Source organism: Aethalodelphis obliquidens, unplaced genomic scaffold (assembly GCF_003676395.1).
Source record: "Aethalodelphis obliquidens isolate GAN/ISIS:26980383/991018 unplaced genomic scaffold, ASM367639v1 scaffold47, whole genome shotgun sequence".
Taxonomy (NCBI): Eukaryota; Metazoa; Chordata; class Mammalia; order Artiodactyla; family Delphinidae; genus Aethalodelphis; species Aethalodelphis obliquidens.
In genome coordinates, this window is record NW_020837991.1 from 7,170,100 (window position 1) to 7,184,933 (window position 14,834).

A 14,834-nucleotide genomic window follows, 5' to 3' on the forward strand; every position below is an offset into this window, starting at 1 on the left:
TTAATCTCAGTCTTCTCTGTGTATAATGGGGATCATAACTATATCCAGGCTTGTCGTAAGAACAAAAAGAGACAATTCATGTTAAATATTTAACCCAGTGATTGGCACAAGACTGGATACACGTTAGTTTCCTTTATTTTCTGTCCTTCTTTCTTTCTTAGATTCAAGCTCATCATCTCCAGCCATTGCTTTTTAAAAAATGATCTTTCTTATACCCTCTGCTATGCCTTTTTTTACTTTGTCCATCCAGATGGTTTTAAGACTGTTTCTTTATCAGCGCTTCAGGGTACATGGGATAATTCTGCACCAAGAGCTATTCTGTTTATGCGTTGCGTATGCTCCAAGACAAAACACAGTACACTTTCTAAGTTTTATCACATTTTTTCTTGGATGCATTTAATAGTTCTCAAGCACAATGTGCCAGGCATCATGCTATCTGGTCCACAGACTGTTGAGCCTAAAAGGGAACAGGAAGCACAGCTCTTAGATAACATTACGAGGGATGAGGCTGGAGAAAACGTTTGGATTTCTTTCTAGTCCTTATAATTTATGTATTAAAAAAAATCTTGTGACATGTTAAGTAGGGCCTTCCATGTTTGTGTTTTTGGATTATAAGCTTAAAAAGCTGGGAAACACTGCTTTGGGTGAGACGGTCACATCAATTTGTATTTTAGAAAGTTTGCTCTGATTTCAGGGAGGAGACTGGAGCGTGTGTACTTGTGTGCATGTCTGGGGTGAGGATGGGGGGAGGAGAATGAGGGTAAAAGACTGGTGACAAGAGGACCCATTCAAAGCCTATAGAAATAGTAAAGAAGAAATAATAAAGGCCTGAACTAAAACAATGGTAATTGGGATGGGGAGAAGGCAAGGCAATTAGTTATAGAAGAATCATCATTGCCTGCTGATTTGAACGGGACGTAAGAATGAAGGATCATGTCAAGATTTCTGGTTTCAGTGACTCTCTATTTTGTTATCCTGGAGATTTGGGAAGCTCATAAATTGGTTTCTAAAATTAACAAATTTAAATCAAGCAAAAGAGAGACAATGAATGAATCACATCAAAATGATGTCCAAATGATACTTAAGACTCCTCATCTTTCTTTTAGATAAATATAATAAGTAGTATCAGAGGAGTAAAATATATATATGTATGTATGAATGTGTGTATATATCTATCTCAGATGGTAAGTCATAAGACGTTATAAAGAGATGTATTCTTTTTTTTCATATTCTTTTCCACTATGGTTTATCACAGGATATTGAATATAGTTCCCTGGGCTCTATGTAAGACCTTGTTGCTTATCCATTCTCTATATAATAGTTTACATCTGCTAGTCCCGAACTCCAAATCCATCCCCCCCACCCATCCTCCCCCTTGGCAACCACAAGTCTGTTTTCTATGCCTGTTTCTGTTTCATAAGTAAGTTCATTTGTGTCATATTTTAGATTCCACCTACAAGTGATATCATGTAATATTTGTCTTTCTCTGTCTTGCTTACTTCACTTAGTATGATAATCTGTAGGTCCATCCATGTTGCTGTTAATGGCATTATTTCATTCTTCTTTATGGCTGAGTAATATTCCATTGTGTATATATACCACATCTTCTTTATCCATGCATCTATCAATGGACACTTAGGTTGCTTCTATGTCCTGGCTATTGTAAATAGAGTGGCAATGAACATTGTGGTACATGACTCTTTTTGAATTATGGTTTTCTCAGGGTATATGCCCAGTAGTGGGATTGCTGGGTAGTATGGTAGTTCTATTCTTAGCTTTGAAAGGAACCTCCACACTGTTCTCCATAGCGGCTGTATCAATTTACATCCCCACCAACAGTGCAGGAGGGTTACCTTTTCACCACACCCTTTCCAGCATTTGTTTCTAGATTTTTTGATAATGGCCATTCTGACTGGAGTGAGATAATACCTCATTGAAGTTTTGATTTGTATTTTTCTAATAATTAGTGGTGTTGAGAATCTTTTCATGTGCCTCTTGGCCATATGTATGTCTTCCTAGGTGAAATGACTATTTAGGTCTTCCACCCACTTTTTAACTGGATTGTTTGGTGTTTTTTATAATGAGCTCCATGACCTGTTTGCATATTTTAGAGATTAATCCTTTGTCTGTTTTCTTCATTTGCAAATATATTCTCCCATTCTGAGAGTTGTCTTTTTGTCTTGTTTATGGTTTCCTTTGTTGTGCAAAAGCTTTTAAGTTTAATTAAGTCCCATTTTTTAATTTTAGTTTTTTTTTCCATTACTCTAGGAGGTGGATCAAGAACAATCTTGCAGTGGTTTATGTCAAAGAGTGTTTTTCCTATGTTTTCCTCTAAGAGTTTTATAGTGTCTGGTCTTACATTTAAATCTTACGTAGTACAGTCATTGCTTTGGGTAGTACAGTCATTTTCACAATATTGATTCTCCCAATACAAGAACATGGTATATTTCTCCATCTGTTTATGTCATCTTTGATTTCTTTCATCGGTGTTTTATAGTTTTCTGAGTACAAGTCTTTTGCCTCCTATGGCAGGTTTATTCCTAGGTGTTTTGTTCTTTTTTTTGCAGTGGTAAATGGGAGTGTTTCCTTAATTTCTCTTTATGATTTGTCATTGTTGATGTATGGGAATGCCAGAGATTTCTGTGCATTAATTTTGTATCCTGCAACCTTACCAAGTTAATTGATTATTTCTAGTAGTTTTCTGCTGGCATCTTTAGGATTTTCTATGTATAGTATCATGACATCAGCAAACAGTGACACTTTTACTTCTTCTTTTCCAATTTTTATTCCTTTGATTTCTTTTTCTTCTCTAATTACCATGGCTAGGACTTCCAAAACTATGTTGAATAAGTGTGGTGAGAGTGGACATCCTTGTCTTGTTCTTGATCTTAGTGGAAATGCTTTCAGAATTTCCCCATTGAGTATGATGCTTGCTGTAGGTTTGTCATATATGGCCTTTGTTATGTTGAGGTAGATTCCCTCTATGCCCATTTTCTGGAGAGTTTTTATCATAAATCGGTGTTGAATTTTGTCAAACGCTTTTTCTGCATCTATTGAGATGATCATATGGTTTTTATTCTTTAATTTGTTAATGTGGTGTATCACTTTGATTAACTTTCATATATTGAAGAATCCTTGCATCCCTGAGATAAATCCCACTTGATCATGGTGTATCATCTTTTTAATGTGTTGTTGGATTCTGTTTGCTAGTATTTTGTTGAGGATTTTTGCATCTATGTTCACCAGTGATATTGGTCTATAATTTTCATTTTCTGTGAGATCTTTTTCAGGTTTTGTATAAGGGTGATAATGACTTCATAGAATGAATTTGGGATTGTTTCTCCCTCTGCAATTTTTTGGAAGAGTTTGAGAAGGATAGGGGTTAGGTCTTCTCTAAATGTTTGACACAATTTGCCTGTGAAGCCCTCTGGTCCTGGACTTTTGTTTGTTGGAAGATTTTAAATTACAGTTTCAATTTCATTACTTCTGATAGATCTGTTTATATTTTCTAGTTCTTCCTTCTTCCGTCTTGGAAAATTGTACCTTTCCAAGAATTTGTCCATTTCTTCATGGTTGTCCATTTTTTTGGCATATAGTAATTTGTAGTAGTCTCTTATATAATCCTTTGTATTTCTGCAGTGTCAGGTGTGTTTTCTCTTTTTACATTTCTAATTTTATTGATTTGCATCCTCTCCCTTTTTTCTTGATGAGTCTAGCTAAGGGTTTATCAATCATGTTTATCTTCTCAAAGAACCAGCTTTTAGTTCTATTGATCTTTGCTATTGTTTTCTTCGTTTCTAGTTCATTTATTTCTGCTCTGATCTTTATGATTTCTTTCCTTCTACTGACTTTGGGTTTTCTTTGTTCTTCTTTCTCTCGTTGTTTTAATTGTAGGGTTAGATTGTTTATTTGAGATTTTTGTTGTTTCTTGAGGTGAGATTGAATTAAACTTCCCTCTTAGAATTGCTTTTGCTGTGTCCCATAGGCTTTGGGTCATCGCGTTTTCATTGTCATTTTTTTCTAGGTATTTTTAAACTTCTTTGATTTCTTTAGTGATCTCTTGGTTATTTAGTAGTGCACTGTTTAGCCTCCATGTATTTGTGCTTTTTACAGATTTTTTCCTGTAATTGATTTCCAGTCTCATAGCATTGTCGTCAGAAAAGATGCTTGATATGATTTCAATTTTCTTAAATTTTCCGAGGCTTGATTTGTGATCCAAGATGTTATCTATCCAGGAGAATGTTCCGTGTGCACTTGAGAAGAAAGTGTATTCTGCCACTTTTGGGTGGAATGCTCCATAAATGTCAATTAGATCTATCTGGTCTATTGTGTCATTTAAAGGTTGTGTTTCCTTATTTATTTTCATTTTGGATGATCTGTCCATTGGTGTAAGTGGTGTGTTAAAGTTCCCTACTATTATTGTGTTACTGTTGATTTCTCCTTTCATGGTTGTTAACATTTTCCTTATGTATGGAGGTGCTGCTATGTTAGTTGCATAAACATTTATAATTGTTATATCTTCTTCTTGGATTTATCCTTTGATCATTACATAGTGTCCCTCCTTATCTCTTGTAACAGTCTTTATTTTCAAGTCTATTTTATCTGCTATGAGTATTGCTAATCCAGCTTTCTTTTGATTTCCATTTACAAGGGGTATCTTTTTCCATCCCTTCACTTTCAGTCTGTATGTGTCCCTAGGTGTGAAGTGGGTCTCCTGTAGACAGCATATATATAGGTCTTGTTTTATATCCATTCAGCCACTTTATGTCTTTTGGTTGGGGCATTTAATTCATTTACATTCAAGGTTAATATCAACATGTATGTTCATATTATCATTTTCTTAATTCTTTTGGGTTTGTTTTTGTGGGTCTTTTTCTTCTCTTGTGTTTCCTGCTTAGAGAAGTTTCTTTAGCATTTGTTGTAAAGCTGGTTTTGTTGTGATGAATTCTCTTAGCATTAGCTTGTCTGAAAATCTTTTGATTTCTCCATCGAATCTGAATGAGATCCTTGTTGGGTAGAGTAATCTTGGTTGTAGTTTTTTCTCTTTCATCACTTTAAGTATATCCTGCCACTCCCTTCTGGTCTGCAGAGTTTCCACTGAAAAATCAGCTGATAACCTTTTGGGGATGCCTTTGTATATTATTTTTGTTTTTTCCTTGCTGCTTTTAATATTTTTTCTTTGAATTTAATTTTTGTTAATTTGATTAGTATGTGTCTTGGTGTGTTTTTCCTAGGGTTTATCCTGTATGGGACTCTCTGTGCTTCCTGGACTTGGGTGACTATTTCCTTTTCCATGTTAGGGAAGTTTTCAACTATAATCTCTTCAAATACTTTCTCAGACCCTTTCTTTTTTTCTTCTTCTTGGACCCCTATAACTTGAACATTGGTGTGTTTAGTGTTGTCCCGGGGTCTCTGAGATTGTCTTCAATTCTTTTCTTTCTTTATTCTGCTCCTCGACAGTTATTTCCACTGTTTTGTCTTCCAGCTCACTTATTCATTCTTCTATCGCAGTTATTCTGTTATTGATTCCTTCTAGTGTATTTTTATTTCAGTTATTGTGTTGTTCATCTCTATTTGTTTGTTCTTTAGTTCTTCTAGATCTTTATGAAACATTTCTTGTATTTTCTCAATACATGCCTCCATTCTGTTTCTGAGATTCTGGATCAATTTTACTATCATTACTCTGAATTCTTTTTCAGGTAGATTGCCAATTTCCTCTTCATTTATTTGGTCTTGTAGATTTTTACCTTGCTCCTTCATTTGTGACGTTTTTTTTTTGCCATCTCATTTTTTTTTTTCTGTTTGAGTGGGATTGTGTTTCTGTCTTACTGGTTGTTTGGCCTGAGGCTTCCAACACTGGAGTTTGTAGGCTACTGGGTAGAGCTGGGTCTTCATGCTGAGATGAGGAACTCTGTGACACCTCACTGTGATGAATATTCCCTGAGGTCTGAGGTTCTCTGTTAGTGTAGTGGTTCGTACTCAGAGTTCCCACAGCAGGAGCTTCAGCCTGACCCTGGGCTCGACCAAGATTCCGCAAGCCACCTGTGCTCAGTTGTTGCTGGGTGCTGCTTAATTACCAGAGAGTTTCTGTCAAGGATTTTTAGCCCTCTTTGAGTCCAGACCTGTTATCTGAGCGGGATCTCTCTTTTCAGAACACAGATTCTTTCAAGACCCAGACAAAACTGTTTGTTTTTTGCTGTGCTTGAGGTTTGAATCACTCACTAATCTTTCTGGCCATGTCTTACTCATCCAGCTCTGGGGAATTCCTGAACCAGGTCTGTTTTGCCAGACAGGCAGCAAGCCAAATGCTGAGTTGTCGAGGTTTGGAAAGGCAGCCAAGGGAGGAGACTGGTGAGCATGCCTCACACCTACCTCTCCAAAGCAACGGCTTGGAGATGCATTCATAATTGCCAAAAGAGAGGTGAGCAATGAGCACTATATTCAGCAAAAAAGAAATATTCCATTGACCTGAGGAATGTAACTCCCCATGCCTTCAGAATGAAACTTTAGTTCCTTGCTTCTGTATATCTCTTCACAATCAGACTCTTGGTCACTTTCCTTTGGACATTCCTTACTGCTCAGTCTGTGCTCACACTTGCCAAATTCCTGGCAGCTTTCAGGGAACACTGTGTCACTGCTCTGTGTCCCTCCATATGTGACTCTGTCCTGAATATCTTCTGCGTTGCCTTCCTCTTGCTCACCCATCAGCCCCTGCTGCCTGTACAGAATGCAGTTGCTCCCATAAGCATGCATTGATCCCTCCAGGCAGAGAGAACCACTTTCTCCTTTTGGGGTCTTTACTGTCCCATATGTCCCTCCCTAGGAGGAACTGTCACAGTGATGGGCTTGTGTTTTCATGATGTTGTCACACATCTGACCCCCAGCTTTTGTGAGGGGGGACCATGTCTTACTTATCTTTCTACTGTCATTGCTGTTCCCAGTGATGATCACAGATCGGTTGTTCAATCATTGTATGTTAAGTAGAATTTTAGATAAATAGAGGAAGTCTTAAATTGAGATTAAAAATATGGGTAGGAACTGAGCAGTTCTCAAAAATTGGAACTCTCTGGGCAACACTAAAGAGAGTTGTTTGCCCAAGTCACACAGGGGAGGGAAATCAAGACTGTGAGTGCTTGCAGGGAACTATATTCAATATCCTATTATAAACCATATGGAAAGGAATATTAAAAAAGAATGTATTGATATATATATATACATACATACATATATGTAAAACTGAATCACTTTGCTGTACACATATAACTGAATCACTTTGCTGTACACCAGAAATTAACACAATATTGTAAATCAACTATACGTCATCTGAAAATAAAAAAAAATAAAAAGACTGTGAGTGACTGCAGAGAATTTTGATGAATCATCATTATTATTTTTATATGTGTACAATTTCCAAATACAGACTTTACTTGATCTTTGGAAAAAAGCATCTCAGGCATGTAGGACAGTCATAACGGTGATTGTCTGACAGATGAGGACACAGTTATCAGCACCACACAGGTATTGGCTGGGAAGCCAATGTACCTGGTCTAACCTTAGACACCTCGTTCGTAGGTAGAAAACCCAAGTCTCGGAGAGTGTTGGGCATGAACCTTGACACATGGAGGGGAACCTGACTGTAAGTCTGAGTGTCCAAGGTCTGACAGGTCTGGAGTGTGAAGCAGGATGAAAAGGCCCAAGCTCTGGGTCCCAACGCCCTGCTTGTACAGTCTGTCATTCTACGGACCAACTTGGTGAATCCAGGCAAATCCATTTTCTTTTCTGTGCAGTAGTTTCCTCCCTGGAAATAGAGCTGATGTTGTCTGTTCTCCAAAGAGGAGTTGTGACAAATGAGGACTATTATGAGCCACCAAGAGACAAAACAGTGGTTGGCACATATGAAGTGCTCAATCAATGGGGTGAAATATACTAATTATATGTATTAACTTATGTATTAACTATAACATTATAATTATGATTATCCTTAGGCCTCTGTAAAGTAAGGAAATTATGTTTTGAGACTACACAAATTTGAATCCTAAAACTGAGAAGTAAAAACATTTTCAGTTCCCAATGACTATCCTCCTTAATTTATTGCTAGGCCACTCTTGGTCTGGCTTTCTGTATTTGGGGGATGGGAACTACATAGAGGTGGCCAATAAGTGGTATGAGTGCCCTCCCCTTACAAGGAGTTTCTCTGTAACTGAGATGGATGGCTTGGCTTATGTGTCTTCTCACTGAAGGGAGGGAACCAGACAGAGTTCAGGGCTAACTCCCAAATCTGGCCCTTTTGGTCATTTGTTTGTATGCTCTTACTCAAGCAAAATTGATTCCAGCTATGGTTCTAGAGAGAAGACAGTTTAATACATGCAGATAAGTATTAATTATTCTGAGATTATCAGATTTCAATTTTGGAAATGCCACCTTTATTAGAACTCAATAAAAATCCTGGATATAATTTACTGGATCAAACTCTAGAGAATGTTTGCTTGTCAAGACAGATGAAGGGATAGGTGACACCAGACAATTTATTCCACCAATTGTTTCTGTGGTCCAGAGAGTTTACCCATCTGTTATCAAATATAATCCTGCAGGACTCTGTGAAATGACCCACCAGGCACTCAAATATAATGATATTTTGAGACACTTCAAGCCTCTAGACAATGATTTTTTTGGGACAGGCTAAAAATAAAAGCATGTTCCAGGCAAAATGCTTCAGAATGTTCTACTTTTCCTTGTAAAACACTCTTCTTGCTCATCCTGAATTACCATTGTGATTCTTAAGCAAACGTTGGCTGTAACTCTGAAGCTATAAAATGCTATAAAGTTTACATGGACATGTCCAGGTATTCGGTACTGTAATTTAAAAGCATCAATAAAGTTTGAGTTGTGTTCAGAGTTGGCAAATCTGTCACGGTCAGATGAATTCAGTTTCCATTTTTCCCATACCCATCCCTTCAAATTATTCATGAGCAGGAAAATACACTGTATTGTGTTCACTAAATATCTCCCATTTTGAAGGAAATCTTTAGCAATAAAATAACATGAAAAAAGACACACTGAAAAGCAATTATAACCCTGGGAAAATTTCCTTTCACTGCTGGAGACAGAAAGTGGTGTATTTCAAAACTGTGAGCAAAGATTAATGGAGATGAAAGAAGTAGTCAGTGCCCGTGAACCAAGATATTTAACTTTAATGTCATTGCCAAACATGAGAAGTCATCATTTCAAGTCTCAATAACCTCAAACTGAAATGCATTCATTGCTATTTTTTCTTCCTTTTTCCTTCCCCCAACATTGTACTTTGCACGCTGAATGGGCCTGACAAGGAGTTGGTTTGAAAGTTAAGGGTCCTTTTCCTGAACAAGGTTAAGTTTAGCTTTGATGACAGCGCAGTTTGGAAATCTTCTGCCAGGCATTTCCTCCGGGCAAGGAGAGGATTTTTACTTTCTCTGTCAGCTTTAGCTCTATCTCAAGTGGTTCTGAGTCAAGCCTTGGAAGAGAAAAGACAGAATGAAGAAAATAAAAGCCTGAATGCATAGCATTGGTCTGAGAGTTCCAGAGAGAATTTTTCAAGTGCGTTTTGATGAACTGGGTCACAGAGTACAGTTCCTTAGAGTCAGTATAACGTGTTTGGAAGGCACTCTGGTTTGTTTAAATGAAATTTGAAATTTTAATTGGGAAGTAAATTTAGTGTGCTAGGAAGATGTGAACACATGCCATTTGATACTAAATATTATATTTGCCATGCAGACTTGCACTGAATTATATGAATACTGAAAAGTTTAAAAAACTAGTTATTGGCTCATGTTTGATCTCAATTGATGTTTGGATTAGACAGTTTTTGTTTTGTTTTGTTTTGTTTTGTTTTGTTTCTGTGCCTGTGCTTTAAAAAGAGGTAGATTCTCATGAAATTCTACTTTGGTCATCTCCCTGTAATACTTAACCCCATTCCAGCACCCTCATGGCTTTTATCACCTATTATGGTCCAGGCACCTAATTTTGATTGCTTGGGGAACTTCCTCAGTGTTTCTCAAACCTTACTGACAGCGTGAATCACAAGGGGATATGGGTAAAATGTAGATTCTGATCCAGGATCAGGCTCCCAGGTATCTCCTGCTGCTGGTCCATGAGCCACACATGTGGATTAGCAAGGCCCTCGAACACTGATGACCTCTCTCTTCTAGGTTTCTCTCATTTTATGTGTCATGTAACTGCCCCACTGGTCCAACTCAGACCTCTTGTGTCTAACTAACTCTTGTGTAGCACGTGGAGAGGGCTTGGCAAAGCAGTCCCAGCCCCATGGTGGAGGAAATAGGGACGATAGTTGAGAAGAGGATATTATCAATGTGGGCATCACTTGAGCAAAGATTCTTTTCTGATCACAAAGTGTACAGCAATGAGGCCACCTGCAGACCGTCCCAATTCTCATAACTGACAACATGATCATAGCACATGCCATTTATTGAATTCAGACAATGGGCCACTGTGAAAGATGACTTACAGAAATTAGTTCATTGACTCCTCCTAATACTATTTGTGAGTTAGGCATCATTGTTCTGGTTTTATACAGAAGCAGATTCAGAGCATTTAAGTAACTTGCCCAAAGTTACAGAGCTGGGCTTGGCACTAGATCTGTCTAATGCCTGTAGGCATTAACCACCTTATTACCATCTTGCAGAACTGACCCAGGATGCCTCAGTCCATTCTATTCATTCATTCTCAACCTCTCAACGAACCTTACTATCTTGGAATGTTTAGAAAAAATACAAGTGATTTCTCCATACTCTCTGCCAAACACTATTACAATATCTATCAGGGTATACCCAAGCCAAACTTGAACTAAATCACCCAGTAGAGACTAAAGGTCTACAATGAGAAATTCCAAAGGGAGACCCCATCCAGTTCTCTTTCAGAGATTTTATTAGGTGGAATTTGGAATTATATTGAGCATATGCAGGACTACATCCCCAGTATCTACAGAACCAACAGGACACACAGAAGAGGAAAAAAATAATGCTGTCCAACTTAGAGTTGGTTCCACTCCACTGCTTCTGCTCCTGGGGCTGCAAATAATCGGTCTCACCTTCTTGAAATTTGGAATTTTGTCTTCTGTGACACTGGAGATACAAGTCCTCCTTGACTTACTTCCTGGCCTTCTCAGGAGTTTATTTTGGCTTGTGAAAATCTTCCTAGACATGTTGGCTGTAGACCCTCAGATTCTGTCTGTCTTCTGAACTATCTAGAAAGCTGATGTGTAAACTCTGCTCCTCAAGCTGGCCTTTCATTATTCCTCACAAGCCCAGCCATCACCTGACCAGCCAGTTCCACTCACAAACCCACATAAGAGTTTTAATTCTTTAGCTTTATAGTACTGAAGAGATACCGACATGAAACCAGCATTTAAAAACCAAGGCCGGTTCTCAAGGGAAGATGGCGGAAGAGTAAGACACGGAGATCACCTTCCTAACCACAGATACACCAGAAATACATCTACACGTGGAACAACTCCTACAGAACACCTACTGAAGGCTGGCAGAAGACCTCAGACCTCCCCAAAGGCAAGAAACTCCCCACGAACCTGGGTAGGGCAAAAGAAAAAACAGAGACAAAAGAATAGGGACGGCACCTGCACCAGTGGGAGGGAGCTGTGAAGGAGGAAGAGTTTTCACACACTAGGAAGCCCCTTCGCAGGCAGAGACTGCGGGAGGCAGACTGGGGAGCTTCGGAGCCGCGGAGGAGTGCACAGCAACGGGTGCGGAGTGCAAAGCGGGGAGATTCCCACACAGAGGATCGGTGCCGACCGGCACTCACCAGCCCGAGAGGCTTGTCTGCTCACCTGCCGGGGCGGGCGGGGCTGCGAGCTGAGGCTCGGGTTTCGGTTTCGGTTGGAGCGCAGGGAGAGGACTGGGGTTGGCGGCTTGAACATAGCCTGAAGGGGTTAGTGCACCACGGCTAGCCCGGAGGGAGTCCGGGGAAAAGTCTGCACCTGCCGAAGAGGCAAGAAACTTTTTCTTCCCTCTTTGTTTCCTGGTGCGCGAGGAGAGGGTTTAAGAGTGCTGCTTAAAGGAACTCTGGAGACGGGCGCGAGCCGTGGCTAAAAGCGCGAACCCCAGAGACGGGCGGGAGATGCTAAGGCTGCTGCTGCCACCACCAAGGGGCCTGTGTGCGAGCACAGGTCACTCTCCACACCCCTCTTCCGCGGAGCCTGTGCAGCCCGCCACTGCCAGGTTCCCGGCATCCAGGGACAACTTCCCCGGGAGAACGCACGGCGGACTTCAGGCTGGTGCAATGTCACGCCGGCCTCTGCCGCCGCAGGCCCGCCCCGCACGCAGTGCCCCTCGCTCCCCCCGGGCCTGAGTGCGCCAGACCCCCGAATCAGCGGCTCCTTTAACCCCGTCCTGTCTGAGCGAAAAACAGACGCCCTCCAGCGACCTACACGCAGAGGCAGGGCCAAATCCAAAGTTGAGCCCCTGGGAGCTGTGAGAACAAAGAAGAGAAAGGGAAATCTCTCCCAGCAGCCTCAGAAGCAGCGGATTAAAGCTCCACAATCAATTAGATATACCCTGCATCTGTGGAATACATGAATAGACAACGAGTCATCCCAAATTGAGGAGATGGGCTTCGAGAGCAAGATCTATGATTTTTTCCCCTTTTCCTCTTTTTGTGAATGTGTATGTGTATGCTTCTGTATGCGATCTTCTCTGTATAGTTTTGCTACCACCATTTGTCCTAGGGTTCTGTCCGTCCATGGTTTTTTTAAAAAATTTTTTTCTTAGTAATTAATTTTAAGAACTTTATTATACTTTTCTTTCTTTCTTTCTTTCTTTCTTTCTTTCTTTCTTTCTTTCTTTCTTTCTTTCTTTCCTTCCTTCCTTCCCTCCTTTAGACAACGAATCATCCCAAATTGAGGAGGTGGTCTCTGAGAGCAAGATTTATAATTTTTTCCCCTTTACCTCTTTTTGTGAGGGTGTATGTGTATGCTTCTGTGTAAGATTTTGTCTGTATAGCTTTGCTTCCAACATTTGTCCTAAGGTTCTATCCGTCCCCTTTTTTTTTAATAAATATTTTTTAATTCAATAACTTTATTATACTTTATTTTATTTTACTGTATCTTCTTTCTGTCTTTTTTTCTTCTTTCCCTCCTTCCTTCCTTCTCCCTCCCTCCCTCCCTCCTTTCTTCCCTTCTTGCCTTCTTTCCTTCTTTCTTTCTTTCTTTCTTCCTTCCTTCCTTCCTTCCCTCCTTTCCTTCTTTCTTTCTTCATACTTCTACTAATTCTTTCTACTTTTTCTCCCTCTTATTCTGAGCCATGTGGATGAAAGGCTCTTAGTGCTCCAGCCAGGAGTCAGGGCTCTGCCTCTGAGGTAGGAGAGCCAACTTCAGGACACTGGTCAATAAGAGACCTCCCAGCTCCACATAATATCAAACAGCAAAAATCTCCCAGAGACCTCAATCTTAACACCAGCACCCAGCTTCACTCAATGACCAGCAAGCTACAGTGCTGGGCAACCTATGCCAAACAACTAGCAAAACAGGAACACAACCCCATCCATTAGCAGAGAGGCTGCCTAAAATAATAATAAGTCCACAGACACCCCAAAACACACCACCAGACATGAACCTGCCCACTAGAGAGACAAGATCCAGCCTCATCCACCACAACACAGTCACTAGTCCCTTCCACCAGGAAGCTTACACAACCCACTGAACCAACCTTAGCCACTGGGGACAGACACCAAAAACAACAGGAACTATGAACCTGCAGCCTGCAAAAAGGATACCCCAAACACAGTAAGATAAGCAAAATGAGAAGACAGAAAAACACACAGCAGATGAAGGAGCAAGATAAAAATGCACCAGACCTAACAAATGAAGAGGAAATAGGCAGTCTACCTGAAAAAGAATTCAGAATAATGATAGTAAGGATGATCCGAAATCTTGGAAATAGAATGGACAAAATGCAAGAAACAGTTAACAAGGACCTAGAAGAAATAAAGATGAAACAAGCAACGATGAACAACACAATAAAGGAAATTAAAAGTACTCTAGATGGGATTAATAGCAGAATAACTGAGGCAGAAGAACGGATAAGTGACCTGGAAAATAAAATAGTGGAAATAACTACTGCAGAGCAGAATAAAGAAAAAAGAATAAAAAGAACTGAGGAAAGTCTCAGAGACATCTGGGACAACATTAAACGCACCAACATTCAAATTATAGGGGTTCCAGAAGAAAAAGAGAAAAAGAAAGGGACTGAGAAAATATTTGAAGAGATTATAGTTGAAAACTTCCCTAATATGGGAAAGGAAATAGTTAATCAAGTCCAGGAAGCACAGAGAGTCCCATACAGGATAAATCCAAGGAGAAACACGCCAAGACACATATTAATCAAACTGTCAAAAATTAAATACAAAGAAAGCATATTAAAAGCAACAAGGGAAAAACAACAAATGACACACAAGGGAATCCCGATAAGGTTAACAGCTGATCTCTCAGCAGAAACCCTACAAGCCAGAAGGGAGTGGCAGGAGATACTGAAAGTGATGAAGGAGAAAAACCTGCAACCAAGACTACTCTACCCAGTAAGGATCTCATTCAGATTTGATGCATAAATTAAAACCTTTACAGACAAGCAAAAGCTGAGAGAGTTCAGCACCACCAAACCAGCTTTACAACAAATGCTAAAGGAACTTCTCTAGGCAAGAAACACAAGAGAAAGAAAAGACCTATAATAACGAACCCCAAACAATTTAGAAAATGGGAATAGTAACATACATATCGATAATTACCTTAAATGTAAATGGACTAAATGCTCCCACCAAAAGACACAGATTGG

At 39.7% G+C, this 14,834-nt stretch overlaps 1 protein-coding gene across 1 annotated transcript in view; it reads right to left on the bottom strand.

The window, feature by feature from the left end:
* Positions 1-14,834, bottom strand: part of CNTNAP5 (contactin associated protein family member 5) — an 880,239-nt gene that overhangs the window by 672,925 nt on the left and 192,480 nt on the right. The window lies entirely within an intron of this gene.